The sequence below is a fragment of the Prionailurus viverrinus genome, chromosome A3 (genome assembly GCF_022837055.1).
Source record: "Prionailurus viverrinus isolate Anna chromosome A3, UM_Priviv_1.0, whole genome shotgun sequence".
NCBI classification, from domain to species: Eukaryota; Metazoa; Chordata; class Mammalia; order Carnivora; family Felidae; genus Prionailurus; species Prionailurus viverrinus.
The window spans coordinates 82,857,915-82,874,388 of record NC_062563.1 but is presented as its reverse complement, the minus strand read 5'-3'; the positions used below and the strand labels follow the sequence as shown (position 1 = coordinate 82,874,388).

At 41.7% G+C, this 16,474-nt stretch overlaps 1 protein-coding gene across 5 annotated transcripts in view; it reads left to right on the top strand.

Annotated features, from left to right (window-relative positions):
* SERTAD2 (SERTA domain containing 2) overlaps positions 1–16,474 on the top strand; it is a 116,641-nt gene that overhangs the window by 12,636 nt on the left and 87,531 nt on the right. The window contains exon 2 of one of the 5 annotated variants that reach the window (XM_047853420.1): positions 6,419–6,483. The exons of 3 other annotated variants lie outside the window; for them this stretch is intronic. The gene's annotated coding sequence lies outside the window, so the exon portion shown is untranslated. Of the gene's footprint in view, positions 1–2,460; positions 2,480–6,418; positions 6,484–16,474 lie in introns of those variants that run through there. One more of the 5 variants, XM_047853425.1, reaches the window with a different exon arrangement.

Sequence of the window (16,474 nt, the reverse complement as noted above, 5' to 3'; positions counted from 1 at the left end):
TGTCATATTTTTCTCCCTATGGAATTTCTAAAGCACTTCTGAAACACCTGTGAAGTTCTGCAAAATTATTACAGCCCAATCACATGGGAAGATCATCACTTTGTTTTTGAATTTTCTCCCTAAACGATGGGATTTCTTTTGAAGGGGAGCTACCGCTCCTTCTTGACCCCTCAAGTAGAAGATTTAAATTTTTTTTTTCAACGTTTATTTATTTTTGGGACAGAGAGAGACAGAGCATGAACGGGGGAGGGGCAGAGAGAGAGGGAGACACAGAATCAGAAACAGGCTCCAGGCTCCGAGCCATCAGCCCAGAGCCTGATGCAGGGCTCGAACTCACGGACCGCGAGATCGTGACCTGGCTGAAGTCGGATGCTTAACCGACTGCGCCACCCAGGCGCCCCTCAAGTAGAAGATTTAATTCCTGTGAACTTCCATGGCTAGGGAATAGAAGAACAGTGACAAGCCGAGGGTCTCTCCTGACTTGGAAGATGCTGGACCTAGGCTTATCCTGTCTTAGTCACAGTTTTTTTGCTTTGTCTTTAATTTTGTTGATGAGGTATCTATTGGTCTAGTAAGCTCTTTGAATACTGAAAATGGTCAGATTTTGAGTGGTTCCATCATAATTCATACCTTCTGCTGGCATGAATCATTTCAGCCAGAGAGGTTTTTTTAAAGGAACAATTTAAATGTGTGTTGATGTTTCTTATACGTTTAATTATGAAGCAGCACAATCAAAGCAGAACTCTGATATAGATCATAATTTTATTAAAGAAGCCAGATAAGGAACACTGTGGCCATAACGTTAGTGCTAGAGTTTTGGGGGAAAAAATAAGTTTGAAATTTGTATTGCATTGTCTCGAATTAATTACTTTTAAAAAGGGTGATATATGATTATAACTTACGAAGCTTGGTTTTGTTGGGGCAGATTTTTAATTTTAGTCTCTTTCTGGAAAGTTTTGTGGACAGGATTCCCTTTGCTGTGTAACAAATGCTTTTACTGTTTAGTTAAGGTTTACTACCAGTGGCTCAGAGGCTAAAATGAAAAGTGAAATGGCTGTTGTTTCCCATCTAATAACAGATTTTATTTTTATTTCCACTACCCAGTGTTAAAAAAAGAAATGAAATGAAAGCAAAGATCAAGATCCAAAAGCTCAAACTAAAATTTAATTTCCTAACTAGAATAAGGCTGGCTTTGCTGTGATGTGAACAGTCATATGTAGGAAACATTTGTTCATAGCTATACAGTTGGCCATGCTAATTGCTGGGATTAGTAGTTGGATTGGCATGTATTCCTGTCTTCAGACACTCCGTCAGGCACGTAAAAACCAATGAAGGCTAAGCAGTTGGGATTGACTCAACTTTTTTTACCTCCCTACTGAGAAATGTTTCAACTGTGCTTCTTGAGAGAATGGAACAAAAATGTAAGTGATAGTGGGTTGGAGAGCCATGCGTTATCCACCTCTTAGTACCCAGGACTTTAATGAGAGAGTAGTTGCCAGACCTTTGTCTTTGTTTCTTTTCTGATTTTATCATTTCTATATTCTGTCTTGGAGCTTCTTATGTATGGGGTCTAAAGTTGTCTGGAATAGATTCTAAGGGCAAACTGCTTTTGTCCCAAGTCATTTATCATTTCACTTTTCATATAGAGTTCTTGTTTTGACTGAAAATCACAACGTGATCAGTGAAAAATTCTTGCCCAGCTAAGAAAAATATATTTACAGGAGATTTTATTTTATTTTATTTTATTTTATTTTATTTTATTTTATTTTTAAAGTTTATTTACTTATTTGAACAAGACAGAGACAGCACGAGCAGGGAAGGGGTCGAGAGAGAAGGAGAGGGAATCCCAAGTAGGCTCCGCACTGCCTGCCCAGAGCCTGACATGGGGCTCAAACTCACGAAACTGTGAGATCATGACCTGAGCCGAAACCAAGAGTCAGATGCTTAACCAACTGAGTCACCAAGGTGCCCCTTTACAGGAGCTTTTAAAAACTTATTCAGAAAAGGGATTATACTTGGAGAATCATTTTTGTTATTATTTCTGAAAGACCCAGTACCACAGAAAGTTTTAGGGCCATGAGTCCATTTAGCCATACTGAGCATTATGCCATTCAGTTTATCCTTCTTTAGCTATATGCTGTGTGACTGAGTCACGAAGTATTTGGGGATACCTACTGGTCAACTTGAGTTTTGAGAAGTAATTTTTTAAAAATTTGCAGCTGGACACAAGCACAGGGTCATTTGAGAATATTATTGGGATTGTGTTATGGTCGAAAAAGCTTGATTGTCAGAAAATTTGTAATCAGCCATGTATTTAGTTTTATTGTGGACTGAGTCGTGGACTCTGCTGGTGATGCAGCTTGTCTTTCTCCCAGCTGAGCATGAAAACCTGGTAGTACAGGGACGCGCCTGTCTTCTCAGCATCGGCAGGTTTCGCAGCAGCTCCTTTCACATGTTCTTGCTGACACGCTACCAAGTGGTGAGTGCGCTACACTGACACGGGTCACAAATTTTTGGTTTTGTTCTTTGTGGTACTTACACACCGTCAGAGCAATGCGATGACAACGGGAGCATTTCTCTTTGGTCTGTTTTAGGATCATCAGTAGACACATAGAGGCATTTGACTGGTTTTTTAAATTAAAAAAAATTTTTTTAATGTTTTATTTATTTTTGAGAGAGCATGAGCCGGGGAAGGACGGGCGGGGGTGGGGAGGGGGGGAGACAGAAGATCCGGAGCTGGCTATGCGCTGCCAGCAGCGAGCCCGATGTGGGGCTCGAACTCAGGAACTGGGAGATCGTGACCTGAGCCGAAGTCGGATGCTCACTGACTGGGCCACCCAGGCACCCCCCCCCCCCCCCCCCCCCCCCGCCACATACACCTTTTTTTTTTTTAATGTTTTGCTCTCACGTGATGACTGGAGGGGGAGATGGGCAAAGAATCTCTGTTGGGGTGATGGAGGAGAGTTGCTTGTGGCTACCACTTTTTGTTTGTGTGATCTACTAATCATTTCATATGGCTGCTGGCAACTGTTCCGGTGACCTAGGTTTCACTTCCTTCGCAGAAACTCTGACTTTTATTTTTGAATAATCGTATGAATAAGAAAGTGTTTTTTAAAAGTGGATTTGCCATTTCCTGAAATAAAGTGGAAGCCTTTTGTCTGTTTATTCTGCTTCATCTTTTATTAGCCACTTGCACACTTGTAGGCATTGTTGGTGTGAGAATTACTCTTTTGAAAGCTTTCAGTTTGGTTTTTGTTCCAAGTGGTGACATTCCAGTTAGCAGTATCCCTGCTTTTTACCTGAGGAATATAAAATGAGATGCACTTTGGAATATTTATTCTTTAACTTTTGAATATTGGATGCAGGTATTAGTATAAATTCAGCACACCATTATGTGATGGGAAGAAAAGAGACATGTTTATGACGAGCGAGAACTTTTTGGCAAAGAGCAGTTCTGTCCCGTTCAGTCAGTTACTAAGATGGAACTGATGAGTTTCCTTTTATTAGGTGTGTCTTTGAAGTTGAAATGATTCAGTAGTCACCTGTGAGCATTAGTGTATCGAGTTCTTGGAACCTGTTGTACTCCCAAGGAGGCAGTTTATGAAGCAAATGTATGGCAGGCAAGTATATTATGACTTTAATAGTGTGCCACAGAGCGGATGATGTTTTGGTACCATGTGTAACACAGTTACACCTTGACATGTCAAGTGGAAACTCAGGCACTTGGTCAATCCAGTGATAACTATCTACTCTTCATGTGTGCTCATTTTCTCAGTGTGCGTTTATAACTGCTTTATAGTGATCCTCCCGATTTGACAACCAGGAAGAGTAAAAAAAAAAAAAAAATCCCAAATAGTTGATTTTAGAATTTTTAAGTAAGTTGGATAGGGGGAAATGTTGCCTTTTGCTGGTTTCCTTATCAGTTGACTGCTTTACTTTATGTGAAGTTTTATTTCTTTTAAAAATAAAGTTCATGGGGCGCCTGGGTGGCTCAGTTGGTTAACTGACCGACTTTGGCTCAGGTCACCATCTAACGGTTCGGGGGTTCGAGCCCCGCGTCGGGCTGTGTGCTGAACACTTGCTCGGAGCCTGGAGCCTGCTTCAGATTCTGTGTCTCCTTCTCTCTCTGCCCCTCCCCTGCTCGTGCTCTGTCTCACTCTGTCTCTCAAAAATGAATAAATGTAAAAAAAAATTTTTTTTTTTAAATAAAGTTCATGAATTTTGTACCGATTCAGGATGTGGCAAGCAATGCTGTAATCACTGCTCTGTTCAGTCAGTAAAATTCCTGTAATCGTGAAACGTCTGTGGCTGTTAGACTCTTAATGTTCCTGCATACCACCATCTTATCATTGTTCTGCATCATCATTGACTTGTGTGTTCAGGTGCTCTTTACTACATGAAGAAATGAAGCTGGTAAATAGCCATTTTCAAGTATAATCTCAACCTGCTTCCATGGTTTCTACAAGGTTTTCTGGCATCCTTTTTTTTTTTTTTTTTTTTTTTTTAAATCATTCATGATAAGGAGGAGCCCAGGGGTCGCCTTTCAGGTTTCTTGATGTATTTAAGAATATGTGGCCAATGTTACTTGCTGGAACTGGCCCTAAAAAAGTTGAACTGGCGCCATACTTTTCATGCTACTGTTATGTCTAACTATAAAATGAAAGAAGTGCTAATAACACTTCCTACTTGTTTAGCACGTTTTCCTCCCCAGCTCTCAAAGGAGTTGGCCAATATCAGGCTGGGTTCCCAGACCATGTTTCTATTATTTTCTAATTCCTGTAAGGTAATGTAATGTTACATAAGGCTTTCACTGGTTGACTTCTTTTTTCTTATGTCTTCCTAAAGATTGGAAACTAGTATTTGCTGTTATCGTCCCCACTTCTCAGATGCTGAGGATAAGGCTCACCTTGGCTAACTGTTTGACCTAGCATTATACTATCATCAGTTTCAGAGCCAAAAACAGAACTCAGAATTTGTCCTCAGTCCTCAACCTCATTTGTTACTGAGCCGCAGTTCCTCTTCTTTTCGGCTATACTCACAACAGGACCAAAGAAAATACATCTTCAGGTACCAAAAGTATTTCCCACGTTTCTTCTTCAGTGTTCAAATGTTAGGCTATACACTAGATTTATTGTCTGAAGTAAAGTTTCAGTGCCAGTTATAAACATGATCTGTTGCCATATTATTCCTGATTTGACTGGTGTCCCAGAAGGTGATGGATAGTTGAAGAAAGAATATAATGAATGCAGTCCCTATTTTCTTTTGCCCTTCTAAATTTGATTTAACGTAAGGTTGCTTTCTGCCAGGAACTTTCATGAATGGGCATATATTAATAAGCCAGACCTTTTTTCCCCTTTATAGTAACAGACCTAACAAAGCATCTCCCCAAAGTGGATTCAGTTGGTGTATGCTAATACTTGAGTGCATACTTCCTGAACTTATAGGAGGAAGCAGCTCCAAGCACTCCGAAATTGAAGTCGTTCCTATAAAACTTGGTTAGTGCAGTCTGAACATATTTTGTGCTTTGAAATAGATCTTGCGTAATTCTTTCTGTTAGTGATTGTTCATCGAACTTGAGGAGTCTGTTAAAACTAGAAGAATTGACTGTTCTGCTTTAAAAATAAAATTTACTTTAGAAAATCAAACGAGGTTTCTGGGAGTGGCATTTTTTTTTTTCTTCAGAGTGACAAAAGTGAAAGTTGCATTTTGATCAGTTTTGATGAGTCGTCTTAGTGAAAACCCCAGACCCGAAGCGTGTGCTGGTAGGCACATACAAAGCAGTTTTCATGTTTTGGTGTCCCCCCACCCCCAGTGAACCGTTGCATGTATACACATGCCACACATAAAGAGTCCATTCTTGCTCACAAGCAGCTGAAGGAGGCTGGCCACTTCGGTCTTCTGCTCAGTGGAAATTGGCAGCCTTTCTTCTCCTATAAACAACAGCCTGACGTCACCCCACGCAGTGGTGATAGCGGACCCACTTTAGAGATTCTCAATGGGCAGAGCTGTTGAAGGCCTGTCCCTGGCTTTGGTCATCTTCAGCCACGCTCGAGTAAATGCAATGCAGGGAGGTTCATTAATGTCCGGGATCCTGGCGAGCCCTTTAAAGCTGTCGGTCAGGTATTTATCCTTGAACTGGCACAGAGAATCCTCACAAGAAACCTGTGTGATGAGCAGGAGAAGTGGAGTTGTTCCTGTTTTAGAAATGAGCTGACTCAAGTCCAGAGAATTAAAAAGTGAGCAAGTGGTGGAAGGATGGACATTCAGGTTTTCCAAACACGGTTTTGTCTGTCTTTCCACCATGTTAAATCGCTTCTTTAGTAATTGTTAACTGTTCGAATCTGTTACTTCCCCTCCTGTCTAAAATGTGTGGAGGTGATGATTTATGAGTTTTTTTTTTGTTTTTTTTTTTTTCCAGTCAAGACATCTGTGCATGAAAATCAGATAGAGTCTTGATACATTTGGGAACTCTTTGACAGAAAGGTAACCCACTCCCTTGCCTCAGAGAGAGCCTTTTGAAAAATCGAGTGTAAGTCTACACTCTCCAGTGTAATTGGAAAGATTTAACAAGAAGATCCTGTTTTTTATTTGGCCTCCAAAAGTGACATAAAATTGCGAGAATGAATGATTATAATTCTTTTGTGTTGTTAACTGGGAGAGACAAAACCAACATGAAAGAACTGTTCTATTAGTTAGAAGTTAGATTTTTATTGGGAAGGAGGGGAGGATTGAGCCACTGGTAAAAATATAATTTGTTACGTAAAATAGTTGTTTTTCTCACATGCCCACTTCAGGCAGTTACAAAAAGTGAAAGAACAGTTTTACCTTCCATGACTTACAGTTGCATATGTGGCTTGGGGATACTTTAGATTTGTAGATAACTCATGGTTTTCTGTTTGTGACTCTTGAGTTGGTTTTTCAGTGTGACATTAAGAATAAATAGGCAGGGGGGCACCTGGGTGGCTCAGTCGGTTAAGCTTCTGACTCTTGGTTTCGGCTCAGATCAGGATCTCATGACTCGTGAGTTCAAGCCCCATATTGGGCTCTGGGCTCTGTGCTGACAGCGCGGAGGCCTGCTTGGGATTCTCTGCCTCCCTCTGTCTCTGCCTCTCCCTTGCTTGCTCTCTCTCTGTCTCTTTCTCTCAAAAATAAACATTTAAAAAAAGAAGAATAGGCAGGGAGGGTGTTTAAATATGTGTGACCTATCCACGAGAAATTACTTGTACTTTAACTTCTCTGCTGACTCCCCCACCTTGAGCCAGCTCCCCTGATTCTGATGTGTGTGTTTAGGGAATGCAAATTGATGTTGATTTTAGCTTAACCCTGACAGAAAAATGGCTAAAACTATGTATTAAACAGGCAAATACAATCTTTAGAAAAGCTGCTGTCTAAAACTGCACTGTGGCACCCAGGAGGCACTCAAAAATGATTTTTAAAAGACTTTTTATTTTTTAAGTAATCTCTACACCCAGTGTGGGGCTCAAACTCACAGCCCCGAGATCAAGAGTCGCATGCTCCACTGATGGGGCCAGCCCGGCGCCCCTCAAAAATGAATTTAAAATGAGGTGGTGGTAATCAGAAGTTAACTATGTTGGCGACCTCTGTAAGGTAGCGTCTGTACAGTAGTTGACGAAAATACACCCAAGAAAAAAAGTACACCTGGGGTGAAAGAAATGTCATTTATCGCATCCCGTAAAATGAACCAAAAGGGTTGTTTATTTTGCATTTTATCAAATGGGAAAAAATAGTTTGGCCTTTAAAAGCTGACACTGCCGGCTTTTCAAATTACGGCGGGCCGAAGGAATAGAGCTGAAGTGCGTAAAATCTGCTTTAACAAGGAGAACAGAGTGACTGCCTTTTTGCCGTCTTTCCCCTTCTTCTGTGGGTGACCGAGAATAAGGAGTAAGTAACGGCTCCCAGGCCAAGCCTCTCACTTCTGCTGTGCGGTGAGTCTGGGTCTGCGGCCGAGCGGAGCCACCTTTGCAGCAGCGGCCCAGCGTGGGCTTCCCCGGCGCTGCCCGGGAAGCCCGCGCCCACGGCCTGCCCGGCCAGCTTGAAGTTGAGAAAGCGTGCCCGAAGTGTCCCAGTTTAGCATTTAGCAGCAGTGCAGTTTCTCATCGCTGCAAGAAGCTGTTTGTAATTGTAGACAAATAGTAGGAAGGGCAGGGCACAGATGTTCGATAACTGAAGTCAGTGGCGGGGAGCAGCGGGAGCGCCAGGTGGGGCTTAGATTTTAACTCCTACGTAATGATCTTGCTGTCTGTTCCATGGCGAATATGATATGAACAGAAACCAAAGGAGAGTTTTAATTTTAACCTTTCATGAGAGCATTAGCTTTTTATTTTAACACTTCAGAGTTGGTTGAAAAATAGTATTTTGGCAGATTTGTTACAAATAATGATACCACGCAGATGTGTAGGGTGCGTTGCAGTTTGTAAGCACCTTCAGGGGCATTGTCCTATGCCACAGCCACAGCCACAGCCACCTCGTGAGTCGTGCTCTTTCCTCTTCTGATGGGGAGCAGAATTCTGAGCGTTTATGGCTCGTCCAAGGCACATAGGAGTAAGTACTAGAGCCAAGACTGGAATCCCTATGTTTTGACCCCCTGCTCCAGTATTCCCTTCACCAAACCAGGAATAAGCACTTTGATAACACCCAGATCCCTGGTCTTCCTCATCCCTCGCTCTTGTTACTGCACAGAAAACCACAGTCGGCAAATCCAGGTTAGCGACCAGTTCCTGTTGCGCCAAGTAGGAGCACGTATAATATCATCAATGGGCAGCGTCTTCATTGACTTTGAAGTTAATACTCCGATAAAAAAGAGTCTTTTTAATTCTTTTTAAGACTCTTTTTAAGAGTCTTTTTAATTCTTACTTAGAATCAGAATGGTAGTGCAGAATGAACCTTAGGTACTGTTCAGTGTAATGTACAATTTTTTTTTTTTTAAATCTAGAGTAAATATCTTCCATAAGGAAAGTGTAACTTTAGTGAATTCAGAGACTAAGAGTTACGACTCATTCCCCAGACCCAGACCAGTGTGCTCTTCCTTTTAAAAAAAAGTACACCTCCCCAAGCAGAGGCTATAGTCCCATCCCAGGACCTGATTGGAGTTGAGCTTCCAGCAGACATTCCTGAGCATCTACCCTGTGCTGGACCCAGACGTGCAGGAGTGTGGGATTTACTGGGGGAGACTCCATCCAAGGTAAGGTGCACCCAGCGCTAAGTGTTCAGACATCTGAAAAACAGACTAGGAATGTTACAGCTAGATTCATGGATAACCCAGATTTGGTCTCAGTCTTTTGTAAACATTTATGAAGAAGCTCTTTCTTATATAACCTTCTAGCTGTATGAAAAAAAAAGACAATTGTGACCACTTTGGAACATTTCAGAAAAATGCTGCTCATCCCTGAGAAGCTGAAGTATAAAGATTAAAAGTAAATGAAAAGCAAATGAAATTGAGATTGTTAGCACCAGATTTTTCTTTAGGTGTTGTCCCTACAAGTTTTTTTTTTTTTAATGCTTTATTTACTTCGTGAGAGAGAGAGAGAGAGAGAGAGAGAGAGAGAGAGCATGCACCCAAGTGAGCATGAGTGGGGGAGGGGCAAAGAGAGAGAAGGGAGGACAGAGGATCCAAAGCGGGCTCTGTGCTGACAGGGTGACAGCAGAGAGCCCGATGTGGAGCTCGAACTCAAGAACAGCAAGATCATGACCTGAGCTGAAGGTGGACACAACCACCTGAGCCACCCAGGCGCCCCAGGTGTTGTCCCTACAAGTTTTGATTGAGAACATTCTACATTACTTGTCCTGTGTTGTAAAAGCTCTGCTGATAAGTTTTCATTCCTTAGCACACATTTTCAGAGAGCTAAAGGCAAGCAAGTCACATGCTCCCTAGCCCTCTATGAATGTTGTTCAACTGAGAACCTGGAGAGCCTTTTTGAAACCTCTGATAATTTGGGCAGTCTCCAAGTCAAGCTGAATTGATAGGGAATGCAGAAAATGATCAGAATAATTACAAGTCCCATTATATAAGAGATCACTTTGCCAACCAAAACACTCAGGGAATGTCTTTATAGACCTTACTTGCACCAGAATTAAACTTGTCTTTCTCAGTAGCTGTTTCCAAAGCTGAATAAACTGCATTGTGTAAATGGGTCAGTTTGTGCAGTATTCTGCATGAAATGTTCAGGTACACACAAAGGCAGTTGGATTATAAATTTCAAGGGCAAACTAGCCTCCAGTAAAGCAGATATAGGAGGAAGCTATGTTATATTCTTAGAGGAAGAGGGGTTTCCCTTTAATTTAAAAGCTGCATTCAATTTCCCAGTCTCTTGGCTCGGATCGTGCTCACCTCTCAGCTCCGGGTTCTACCCTTTAGCAGTCTCTCTCTTCATTCTCTCACGTTTCTGCCTCCAAGTCTTTGAATCACACCCAGCAGTACTTGGTTATAATCAGGAGATTCTGCCCTCCCTCTGTTCTCCAGGGCCTAAGAACTCGCTGGAATGATTTTGAATTAACTTAAAAAAAATAAAAATAAAAAGATATCCTATTGACTAAGATCTGTGCAGTACCTTTCTACTTTAATGCTCCTGGCTTCAAGTCTGGCCAAAGATGGACAAAATATTATAAATGGTACATATGTGAACTTTGCTTAAGGGGCTTTGAGGGCCCTACCTCCATTTACCATGCTTATCCCAAAGTGTTCTTTATTTCATTTTGGTAGTGAAGACCAAAGTTGAATTTCAATAACAGCCTTTTTATATTTGTAGCTTTTTGTGAGTTGTGCCAGTGCTCCCTCTTAGATGATAAATAGTGAAGCCGGGCGGCGGGGGGTGGGGGGGAGTTCCATAGATATTAGGGCAAGAACCCAGTTCATCATTCATTGGGATTTAAATTTTCAGTTCATCACTTCAGCCCCCAAGACTTGAGAAGAGAAAAACAGGCATTGCACGTCTACCTGCTTGACTGAAATTATCAGAAACCTATCAAACTAACTTAGAAAACAGAGACTTGACTTACAGAATTTAGGAAAGGCTTGAGTCACCAAACTGTGGGAAGGGCAGTATTGAGGTTGGCTTGAAAGTGGACAGAATTCTCCTCCTTTCACCTCCTTCTGCATGTTGTGTCATTCCTTCTCATGGCAGACCATTTTCCCACGTGATTGGAAACATGGCCACCAGCAGGTTATTTTATAGCTTCTGTCACTGAAAAGTTCTCTGGGGGTCAAGTTAAAAAAAAATCACAGGGAACTCATCAGATCAATATAGATCACATGTCCATCCTTGGAACATTCAGCAGGGATGAGGGAGGTGGGGCTCATGTAGAAACATGGTGACACATGTATTTACCCATACAACGAGAAGTGGGTGGGTGGGTGGATGAGTATTTCCCCGGAGAAGAGATGTTTGTTGGGAAGAAAATTCCCTAGCATGTGTGCTCATTACAACATGTTAAACTAGTGCTTTTCAAGCGTTTTGACAGAAACCCATAGTAAAAAATACATTTCACATTGCGGCACACAATATATACCCATGTTTAATTGAAATACATTTCATGAAGCAATATTCACCCCCACTAGAATTTAAGGCATTCTGATGTTTTCTATTACATTCTATTGTAGTTCATTAAAAAAAAAAACAACAGGCTATAATCCACCTAATTGATTTCATGACTCATTAGTGGATAATGATCTGTAGTTTGAAAAATACTATGCTAGACATAAAAGTGAGCAGGTAGTTCAAGTGCCGATACTTGGATGTGAATATTTACTGAGTCTTGCTGAAGAAATAACTTACATTTTAGAAAGATGCTGGAATCTCATAGGGCGACAAGTATGTGACATGAATGCCCTTTCCAATTCCCATGGTGGATATGATTGGTGCTTTTCCTACTGAGGAACGTCCTGGAGCCACTACCCAGCCCTTTGTAAATTAAAGTAAAGAAAACAAGCACTGTATGGAAGCAGCTGCACTTCACTCTGTTTTGGGTTTACCTTGTGCTGAGAAATACTGAAATCTCTGGACCTAGAAAATTTCCCAAAGTGCTTTCAGTTCTCTCTCAAAACAAAACATCAACACGACTTTCTTTTTTTTTTTTTTTAATTATTTTTTTTAACGTTTATGTATCATTGAGAGACAGAGAGAGACAGAGCATGAGCATGGGGGGGGAGGGGTGGTGGGGGGTGGGCAGAGAGAAAGAGGAGGAGACACAGAATCTGAAACAGGCTCTAGGCTCTGAGCTGTCAGCACAGAGCCCAATGCGGGGCTCGAACCCACAAACGGCGAGATCATGACCTGAGCCGAAGTCAGATGCTTATTCGACTGAGCTACCCAGGCGCCCCAACACAACTTTCTTGAAAACTTCGTTGTGGCAGCATGAGGGGTACTGTAAAGAGATGGATGATACATTTATTTACCCAAGAGCCAGTTGAACAACTAAGGTGTCTTCTTTTTTGTCTTCTCCTGAAACATTTGGATCACCAGGCTTCTGTCTCTCAAGTTGAATTGAGGTATTCAGATGGAAAGTTAGAGCAGTCATACATACAGAATGACTCTTGAATGAGACGTGGAAAAATGCTCCTTTCTGTAAGCCGTCTAGAGCCCATAGAGGCCCGAGATAACCTATAAGCATGCAGTGCCATGAATCTCACCGTGAAATGCCAAGTGGTAAAATGTTGAGAAGAATGTATGGAGAATACAGAGAGAGTTAGGAATATGGAGAGATTTCAGAAACAAGATGCAAAAAGTACTGACCATAAAGGAAAAGATTGATAAATTTGACTACGGTTGATCAACTTCTGTTTACTAAAAAGATGGGACAAAACAGGTTTGGGAAAAGTCTTTAGAACACACACAACAGACATGAGACAAAGGACTCATGTTCAGAATACAAAGAGCTGTCATGAGAGTGTAAATTTGTACAACCGTGTTAGGAAAAAGTCTGGTGGTATCTAATGAAGCTGAAGATAACATGCCCTGTGGTCCAGCAGCTTCACCCCCAGGTTACACTGTAGAACAGCAGCTCCTCAAACCTCTTGATCTCACTTTATACATACATATATAATATATATATGAGAGAGGGAGAGGGAGACAGAGGATCCTAAGTGGGCTCCATGCTCAGTGTAGAGCCCGACGTGGGGCTCGATCTCATGACCCTCATGAGCCAAAATCGAGAGTCAGATGCTCAACTGACTGAGCCACCCAGGTGCCCCATCTCACTTTATACTTTTAAAACTTATTGAGGACCTCAGAGAACTTTTGTTTGTGTGGATTATATCTATTGATATCATCTGCCATATCAGAAAACAGAGAAATTGGGTTTTTTTTAATGTTTATTTTTAAGAGAGAGAGAGAGAAGGAGATAGAGCATGAGCAGAGGAGGGGCAGAGAGAGGGGGAAACACAGAATTCGAAGCGGGCTCCAGGCTCTGAGCTGTCAGCACAGAGCCTGATGCGGGGCTTGAACTCATGAGCTGTGAGATCATGACCTGAGCTGAAGTCAGATGCTTAACCCACTGAGCCACCCAGGCACCCCGAAAACAGAGAAATTGTTAAAATATTTATTCATTGAAAAGCTCATTATGTGTTAACATAAATAACATTTTCAATGCAAAATAACGAAGTTTTACCAAAACAAAACAAAACAAAATTAGTGAGAAGAGTGGCATCGTTATACAGTTCTGCAAATCTGTTTAATGTGTAGCTTAATAGAAGACAGCTGGATCCTCATATCTGCACTTTTGCATTCATCTTTTGTGGCACGTTGTTTTGGTTGAAGTATATGAAGAAAATGTGGCCCTCCACAGATAATGTCGTCAGAAAAAGGAGGAGTATTTTAATAACCTTTCCAAATAATTGTAGATACTTGTCTTTGATACTCAACTAAGACTGCAAATGGTAGTTTCTTAAAGGTTGGTGGCAATGTGAAACCTGCAAGCATATCAACCAACTTGTAATTATTTATTAATTACGTTATTTTAGTTTATCTTGCACTTTGCATAGATTTTTACTCACGCATGATCTTGTAACACCAAACGTCGATTATTTGAAAATCTTGGTTTACTGAACTACGTGGATCTATTCATTGCCGACATGTTTCATTATACAATATTACGATGCCACATTCTTTAACTTCACCACTGATCTCATCAGAAAAGTGCTTAAGTATCAGAAAGCTGTCGAGCACATAGTGGCAGATACAAGTTTTCCAAAAATCTAATTTTCACTTGAAAGCCCGAATTTTATCAGTGGCACCCAAACTGTCAGTTGTTTTTCTGAAGTGATAGGCTCACTTGTCTGCCAGATACTCAAGTCTGAATAACCATAGTTTGTCTGACTGTCATTCCTTCAGTAAAAATGGTGTCCCATGAAAAAAGCAGCTACTGTCAGCTCAAAGGCAGACAGTTGCCCAAGTGCCTTTCTCCAGGCAACCTTTGAACCTTGGTATGCAGCAAAAGTGCTTTAGTGTACTCTCCCATTTCGACACACAGAAGATTAAAAAGGCATGTATAAAGGTAGAGACTGAATACAATTAATATCTCTGCTGCTCCACCAAGGACATTTTAATGTGAACCTGGCATGTTTTCTTTAGTGTGTGGAGGTGAGGAATACAGTGATTGTTAGTACAGTCTGGTGCTGCTGCCTTTGTTCATGTCATCTTGAACCCATCCCAGTTTTTCACTGGTTTTCAATAGTGAAGGAGTCTGGGACCCCCAGGGGTCCTAGGACCCCTCTCCACCCCAGGAGTTAGTCGGACCATGCTTGAGAGCTGCTGCCCTAGAGAGAGCTCAGCTCTCGTGCACCCGGATACATGCATGTCACTGGGAGTGGGGGGAGGGCGGATGATGGAGGAGGGGTGCGCGGTGGGGAGGGTGCTTCTGGCATGCTGACAGCGTTCTGTTTCTTGACCTGGGTGGGGATGTTGCTTTATAATATACAGGTCTGTCCATTTATATTTATGCACTTGTCTCTGTGTTTGTTACTTAAGAATCCACTTCTCTGACTTTTACTAGTATTGCTGGTCTCTGGTTTAGCAATACAGGGTGTGGAGGAGGGAGGAACCACCCTCCCAGTGCTCCCCTCTTTGTATTGGATGCCGGATGTCTTTGTCCCACCTTTTCTGCTTTTTGGGCTGTGGTTCCTTTGGTTCTATCACACTTAAGGCAGAAATTCAAATACTTCAAGGGTGTTTTCCCCTTCGGTTACAGATGTGGCCAAGGCAGTAAAAATTACGATGAGGAAACTTTTTTAATTCAAAATTTTATATAGTGCTTAGTTATTTGAGACTTAGGAACCTTTCTGTAGAAGCTGTTCCCATATCCTTATTTTCTGGAAGGGGAACAAAGTGAAAAATGACTTGAGTAAGGACTTGAGTAAGTGGAGACTAAAACCATTTCTAACTCCTGCTGTTATTAAATCATAAAACTCTGGTGACTGTAAATGAAATAAGAAAGAGTAATGAGATTTTGGCATTACTGTATTACCTTACTTTTGGTCATGCTATTCTTAGTGGTCAAATTTTATCTCCGGAATACTGAACTAAGCCCACCAGGTACTAAGACTTGCATTTCATAGGTAAGAAAACTGACACACAGAAAAGATCAGTAATTAACCCTGTAGCAAAGCCAGGACTCTTCTTGATTTCATGACTCCTAGAATTTGCTTTTCCCACAAAGCTAGTTGAATTATAAGGAGTTCAAGATAGTCCCCAAAATGTGGACTCTTGCATCTTGACCTCTTTGGCCCTCTTTGCTGCAAGCGAGCTCAGGCTCTCCCACTTCTGACCAGGAACATCAGTCAGTGTTCTGTATGTACCTCAGCACCATCTGCCCTGCTTCCTTACGTTCTGAGACTTGGAATGAGACCGTTTAGAAAACCACAAAGACCAAAATAATTTCAGTGTTGTCCGTTAGAAACTGTGTCCGTGGAGGTGTGCATTCTCTGCTACTAATCATAACCTTCAACGTGAACCCCTGCACTGTAAGCAAGAGGAGTGTTTACTGTCCGGTTTTTAGCCGTCGGGATGACTGGAGAGTGATGGAGCTGGATGGCAGTTAAAACCGGTTAACTTTCGGATGTGCCCGATCTCCCAACAGGACTAGCCTCTTGTTCCCGGGCAGAGGGTCGTACGCTCTGGGTTTGTGTGTGCAAGAGTGTGTGCACGAAGAGAACAGAATTACCCAGCGTGATTGCAGCAGATTAGGCAAAGACTGCTGGACTCTGGAGGGTGTGGGGATGGGCATGCCTGTAGAACGAGCTCTGATTTAAATGGGCATGTGAAGTCTTCACGAAAGTGGCTGAGATTCTTTGGCAACAGAACATAAATTAAGGCTCTTTTTATAGTTTGTCCAGGCTAATCTTTTTTTGTAAGTAATATTTACCTTCGTTGAGGGTTAGTGTCCCTGGATAAATAAAAACATTTTTGGATATTATCAGCCTTGGGTTTCACAACCAGGACCCACAGTCAGTATGTATTTTTCT